Source organism: Orycteropus afer, unplaced genomic scaffold, assembly GCF_000298275.1.
Source record: "Orycteropus afer afer isolate SDZICR_OR568_19922 unplaced genomic scaffold, OryAfe1.0 scaffold00328, whole genome shotgun sequence".
Lineage (NCBI taxonomy): Eukaryota > Metazoa > Chordata > Mammalia > Tubulidentata > Orycteropodidae > Orycteropus > Orycteropus afer.
Genome location: NW_006921915.1, coordinates 610,107 through 617,627, shown reverse-complemented (window position 1 = coordinate 617,627; position 7,521 = coordinate 610,107).

Genomic DNA, 7,521 nt, shown 5'->3' with positions numbered 1-7,521 from the left:
GAAATTAAATAAAAAAAAATCAAGAAGGAACAGCAAAAAAAAAAAAAAAAGCTGAAAACTAGGACCTGGGAAGGGAAGACTAAAGAATAATAGTAAAATTGAAAAAGTGTTATTAATAATAAGAGTTTTAAAACAGACAAAAACAAGCAAACTAAAAACCAGAAAAAAGGAAGAAAAAAAATTAAAAATAAAAAAATGGCAGAAGGCAGGGCAGGGCACTCAGACTCTGTCTGAGCACACAGACTGGGGCTGTGGCTCCAGAATTTGGGTGGAAGTAGAGGATGGCCACACCTCTGTTCACCAAGCAGGTGTGTGGTATGAGAGTAACAAAGAAAATGTTACACCTTTTCAGTCGTCCAGGTCTGGAATGTCCTTGGGGTTACTGGCAAGTGGAAACTGTTTTTAAGCCCCTGTAATCTGAGAGATCACTGTGACTTTAAATATACAAAATGGTCAAGCCACTTGTAAATATTCAAAGTGGCTGCACCCTCTGGACAAGAAAAGTCCACAGCTCAGCTCACCTTCCTCTTCGCTGCTGCTTTGCCCTTTAATCAAAGGGCACCAAAGCAGTACTCCATGCAGTACCTGCTAGCAGCACAGAATTTTAGGTTAATTCTTAGGTCCTACCACCACTCGGTACTCTCCAAGCTGTCTGTTCCATCAGGATCCTCAGGATCGCTGCTAGACCGCAGTTCCATTATGTCTCCTTTTTTGGTATTTTCCTACAAATTCTTCTGCTAGTTGGGGTTTAGTCCACTCTATATCCTCCCCTTCAAGGCTCAAGGGTCCAGGATTATCTTCTGTGTCTGTGTTAATTGGTTCCCCTTTTCTTTGTTGAAGAGGGTCTTTGCAGTCTTTCTGCCTATTCTGCCATCTTACTGGAACTCCAGAATGTGGAAATTATTTAACAATATCATTATTATCACATACAAGTAAATTTTCCTGAAGAAAATTCAAAAAAATTGCAGCAGTATATTGACAGAGAACTTCCAGAAATACAAGCTGGATTCAGAAGAGAATGTGGAAGAGGGATTTCATTCCTGATTGCAGATAGATCTTGGCTAAAAGCAAAGAATAGCAAAAAGATGTTTCCTCATGTTTTATTAACTATGAAAAAGCATTATATTATGTGTATCATAACAAATTACAGATAACATTGAGAAGAATGAGAATTCCAGAACACTTCATTGTACTCATGAAGAAACTGTACACAGACCAGGAGTCTGTTGTAACAGAACAAGGGGATATTGCATGGTTTAAAATCTGGAGAGCATTGCATCAGGGTTTCTTCATTTCACCATCCTTATTCAACCTGTATGGTGATAAAATAATCTGAGAATCTGAACTATATGACGAAAAACATGCCATCAGGATTAGAAGACTCATTAACAACTTGCAGCATGCAGATGACACAATCTTACTTAGTGAAAGTTAAGATGACTTGAAGCACTTACAGATTAAGATTAAAGACTACAGTCTGAAGTATGAATTGTTATTGTTGCTGTTATTTGCCATCGAGTCGGCCCCGACTCATAGCGATCCCTCCTTGGGTTTCCGAGGCAGTATCATTACGGAAGTAGGAATGCCCAACCTTCCTTCCGGGGAGTGGCTGGTGGGTTTGAACCACCAGCCTTCTTGTTAGCAGTCAAGTGCCTTAGGCACTATGCTACCAGAGCTCCCGAAGTATGAATTACACCTCACTATAAAAAAACAAATTAAAAATAAAAAAAAAAAAAGGAAAATCCTCATGTGGCAGTTCAGTTTGCATGTCAACTTGGCTGGGCCTGGTTAAGTGGCTGGGCAGCTGGTGGTAGTTATTCCTCATGATAAGACTGGCAATCAATTCTATGATGGGATCTACCACAAGCAGATGAGTAGTTGCCTTTGAGTATGTGGTCTGTTTCCTGTATATAACCAGCAGCTTTGGGAATGGTCTCTACTCTAAGGCACACTTGGACCCTGCATGTAGCCATGTCATTGTTCAGAAGCATGCCATGCTCTGCTGACCTTGGAACTTACAATGGACTTGAATTAATGGCCTGATGTGTGGTTTGGTAACACCGGGACTTGGTCTTTTTACTTGTCCCCCTTGGGTTTGTCATCCTCAGCAGCCAGCAGCTGTCTGACTGAAGAAATGCCTCTAGCTCCAGTGGGAAAGGATCAGGAAGCAGATCTGGACCCCAAGGCTGAGGGCCTTTCACCCAGCCCCTAGAGCCTGGCACTTTGAACTTGGACATAAAGCCTCCAAACTGTAAGAGAATAAATTTCTGTTTGTTAAGGCTATCTCATTTGTGGTATATTCTTGTCAGAGTGGCACTAGGTAACCAGAACACCTCACACCTGGACCAAAAAGCATCATCACAATAATGGAGCAAAGATTGAAGTCTTCAAAAATTTCATATTACTTAGTTCCAATCAACACCAATGGAAGGAGAAATTAAGAAATCAGACATTATATTGCACTGGGAAAATCTGCTACAAAAGACTTCTTTAAAGTTCTGAAGAGCAAAGATGTCTCTTTGAAGACTAAGAAGGGTCTAACCCAAGCCATGGTGTTTTCAGTTACCTCATATGCATGTGAAAGCTGGACAATGAATAAAGAAGACCAAAGAAGATTTGATGCTTTTGAGTTGTGGTCTAGGGGAAGAATACTGAAAGTACCATGGACTGCCAGAAGAACTAACAGATCTGTCCTGGAAGAAATACAGCCAGAATGATCCTTGAAAATGTGAATAGCCCAGACCTAGTCTCATCAACTTTGGTCTTATTGTCAATAAGGAACCATTTCCTGGAGAAGTATATTATGCTTGGTAAGGTAGAGGGTGAGCAAAAAAGGGAAAAATCCCTCAATGAGATAGATTGACACAGTGGTTGCAATAATGGGTTCAGGTATAGTAAGTATGGCCCAGTACTGGACAGTATTTCCTTCTGTTCTACATAGGGTAGCTGTGAGTCAGAACCATCTAGATGGAACCTTAACAACACAACAAGTTTGTCTATTTCTCATTCAAAAGGAGATGTTCAATAGGCTGAAAATCCTCATGTTTTTCAGGACATTTATGTTATTTAAAGCCATGAATTTATATATTATCAAATTAGACATTAATTATAATAAACAAAAGAAGTGTTTCAAAGGCTGATTGTTGGAGCAATACTAAGTTTTACAAACCGAAAGATGAGAAATCATCACTAGAGAAAGAGCAAGAGTTGCCAGAATAGTAGGAGGACAAACAGAAGTATTTTTATCCAGAGGCCAAATTAAACAAGTTTCCCCCAGAAGAATATACAATTACTTCATCAAAACCTGTTAATAGCCTAAGAAATATTACAGTTACAAACTGACTACTGTATTTAGTGGCCCTAAGGGATAGCCTCAGAGCCTCAGGCAGTCAGCTGCCACACCCAAGGTTGGAGGTCCAAACCCAACAGCTGCTCCTTCCCAGGTACCCAGGCAGTCTCTTTAGGAGCTCTGGTAGCATAGTGCTTAAGGCACTTGACTGCTAACCAGAAGGCTGGTGGTTCAAACCCACCAGCCACTCCTCAGAAAGAATATGGAACAATTTACTTCGGTAGTGATACTGCCTTGGAAACCCAAGGAGGGTTCTCTATGAGTCGGGTCTGACTCTACGGAACATAACAACAACAATTGTATTTAACAATGAGGTAAGCAGGTGTGATAAAAACAGTTTCTAGAAATTTTGGGCACAGTAGACAGAATTGGTTGTATTCATTAAAGAATGAGAAGGGAATGATAAGAAAATATGAGTTGTAGTTAATATTTTCAAAGATTACAATGTTCAAAAAGAGAACAAATAAATGAAAAGTAATGAGAGGATGTACTTTTTTTACTTGTTTCTTTGTTTTGAAACAGTTGATATATTTGTCAGTTTTGCATACCGATAAGAATGTTTATTATTATGGAAAAACTGGTAAGAATTTCAGGATTAATGTCTTTGATTAGAAGATAAATAGTGTATATAAGTAGAGGGTTGACCTCATTAAGAAACATAAATATTTACTCATATTAACAAAAGAAAAGGGAGACTGATAGTGGAGGAGAAGATATGAACTGTTCATCACATAAAATGGCAGACTGAAGGGAATTAGAAAATAAAATAGAATGCCCAAAGAGAAGGACCTACTTTGGTGAATCATTGATTTAATATGAAACAATTCAGCATGATTTTATTCATTCCAATCAACCATGGAAGGCCAGGAAGCAGCATCAGATGGTTTTTTGGAAGGCCGGAACTGGAAGGGACTACCAGAGAGTGGCAGCAGATGCCTTTTTGGAGGGCCAGACCTGGTAGAGACAGATGGGAAGCAGCAGCAGATGACATTTAGAGGGCTAAGACTGTTAGGGATGGCCAGGAAGCAGGAGTGGAACAGTTTGGAACAGCTAAGGGAGATGAACTTGTCTGTCAGTTTGTCATCCTGTGGTGGCTTGTGTGCTGCTGTGAGGCTGGAGGCTGTGCCACCAGTGTGTCAAGTGCAAACAGGTTTAGTCATGGTGAACAAGTTGCAGTGGAGCTTTCAGCCTAAGACAGACTTGGAGGAAGGAAGAAGCCATCCACTTCTTAAAGAATTGGCCAGTGAAAATCTTATGAATAGCCACGAAACACTGTCTGATAAATTACTGGAAAATAGTCCTGAAACATTATCTGATATAGTGCCAGAGAATGAGCCCCTCAGGTTAGAAGGCACTCAAAATATGACTAGGAAAGAGCTGCTGCCTCAGAACAGAGCCAATCTTAATGATGTGGATGGAGTAAAGCTTTCAGAACCTCTTTTTGTTGATGTGGCACAACCCCAGATAAGAAGAAACAGCTACAAATATCCAGTAATAATCAGAACATGGAATGTATGAAATATGAATCTAGGAAAATTGGAAGTGGTCAAAAATGAAATGGAATGCATAAATATCAATATCCTAGGCATTAGTGAGGTGAAATGGACTGGTTTTGGCCATTTTGAGTCAGACAACCATATGCTCTACTATGCTTGGAATGACAAATTGAAGAGGAACAGTGTGGCATTCATCATCACAAAGAATATTTCAAGATCTATCATGAATACAATGCTGTTAGTGACAGAATAATACCCATACATCTATGAGGAAGACCAGTTAATATTACTATTATTCAAATTTACATACCAACTCCTAAAGCCAAAGGTGAGGAAATTAAAGATTTTACTAACTTCTGCAGTCTGAAAGTGACCAAACATGCAATCAAGATGTATTAATTATTACTGGTGATTGGAATGCAAAAATTAGAAACAAAGAAGAATCACTGGTAGTTGGAAAATATGTTCTTGATGATATAAATTATTCTGGAGATCACACGAAAAAATTTTGCAAGACGAATGCCTTATTCATTACAAATACCTTTTTTCAACAACACAAACTGTGGCTACACATATGGACTTCACCTGCCAGAGTACACAGAAATCAGATTGATTACATCTGTGGCAATAGATGATGGAGAAGCTCAATATCTTCAGCCAAAGCAAAGCCAGGTGCTGATTGTGGAACAGATCATAAAGTGCTTATATACAATATCAAGGTGAAAGTGAAGACAATTAAAACAACTCCATGAGAGCCAAAATATGACCTGGATTTTATCCCTCCTGAATTTGGAGACCATCTAAAGAATTGATTTGATCAACTGAACACCAATGACTGAAAACCAGAAGAATTGTGGGATGACATCAAAAACATCATCCATGAAGAAAGCAAAGGCTCATTAAAAACACAGGAAAGGAAGAAAAGACCAAAAATGAATGTCTGAAGAGACTATGAAACTTGCCCTAGAAAGAAGAGTAGCTAAAGCAAATGGGAGAATCAACAGGATAAAAGAGTTGAACAGAAGATTTCAAAGAGCAGCTTAAGAAGACAAAGTCTTTGAGAAATGCATCACCCCTTCCTTCTTTCAAGTCTGTCTTTATCTGATAGCTCCATGCAAACCAGACCATCATTGGCATGATGTTAGAAATAAAATATCCATTACTTGAGAGGACTGCATAAGAAGTTATGTTTTCAATGGAGAACAATGATTCTGTCTTAGTAAAAAAAAAAAAAAAAATATGTATAGATTGTCTATATGAAAAATGTTACTGCCAAAACATTAGATTGTCTATATGAAAGATGTTACTGCCAAAACATGTGGGTTACAAATGACAACTTAAAGAGAAGTGGAATTTAGGTAAAAATTATATATATATATATGTGTATATATATATAGATATAGATATATATACATATATATCTATATCTATATCTATCTATCTATATATATATATATAGAGAGAGAGAGAGAGAGAGAGAGAGACTTTTATTTGTTTTCTATCTTGAAATAAATGAACTTGGGCAATCCTACTTCCGTAGTGATACTGCCTTGGAAACCCAAGGAGGGGTTGCTATGAGTCAGGGCCAACTCGACAGCAAACAACAACAACAAAAACAACAAATGAATTCACAGATATGGAGAATTATGTAGCAAAATGAATGAATTACTTTGGCCCATTCACTTACCTACCAACCAAATGATTTTATTACAGTATGCCTGATGATTTGCAGTTCATGATAAACAAATAAATGACACAATTCAATAAGAAATAAGCATAATTATTTTCTACCATTTTAATATTAAATTGAATTATTCCATTCCATTTTCATGAACTCAACAAAAATTATGTTAAAATATCTCCAAAGATTCAAGTAAATATTATACCAAACTTAATATGATTGTTAAATTTAGACAACTGTCATTTATTTGTTCTTATGTTAACTATTTATCCTTTCTCCTTCTAAATAATTTATTATATAAGGTGTAATGTAGTTTCATTATAGATGCCCTCATATTTATTGATTTATTCCTATTGCAAGAACAAATTCAACACAATTAGATCCCATGATGACTCATTGCAAATTCATTCACAACAGCAATAATATTGCACCAACTCTTCTTCTCTGTTTGTTGACTTGAAGTCTTTCTTATATTTTCAGGAAAAGAATGTCTTTTCTCTTGCTCTCCTATTTTTGATGTGTAATTATTTGATATTTGAGTGATATTCATATTGTAGCATTATTTGACTTAGTAGACTGGATCTAGCAGAAAGGCCTCGAGATAGTTTTGGTGATGACACTTTATTTTGATGCAACTATTCTCTGTTCAAGTTAGACAGTCTGTTAAATAAATTCAACAGGTAAAAATTCTTTTTTACAATGTGTTAGACAGTCATTTTGCTCTATTTATACACTGTTGTTGTTGTTGTTAATTGCCGTCGAGTCGTTTCCGACTCATAGTGACCCCATGCACAGCAGAACGAAGCATTGCCCCATCCCGTGCCAGCCCCACAATCCCTGCTATACTTGAGCCCATCATTGCAGCCACTGTGTCAATCCATCTCGTTGAAGGCCTCCCCCTCTTTCATCGACCCTCCACCCTACCAAGCATGACATCCTTCTCCAGGGAATGGTCCCTTCTTACAACATGACCAAAATAGGTGAGACAAAGTCTG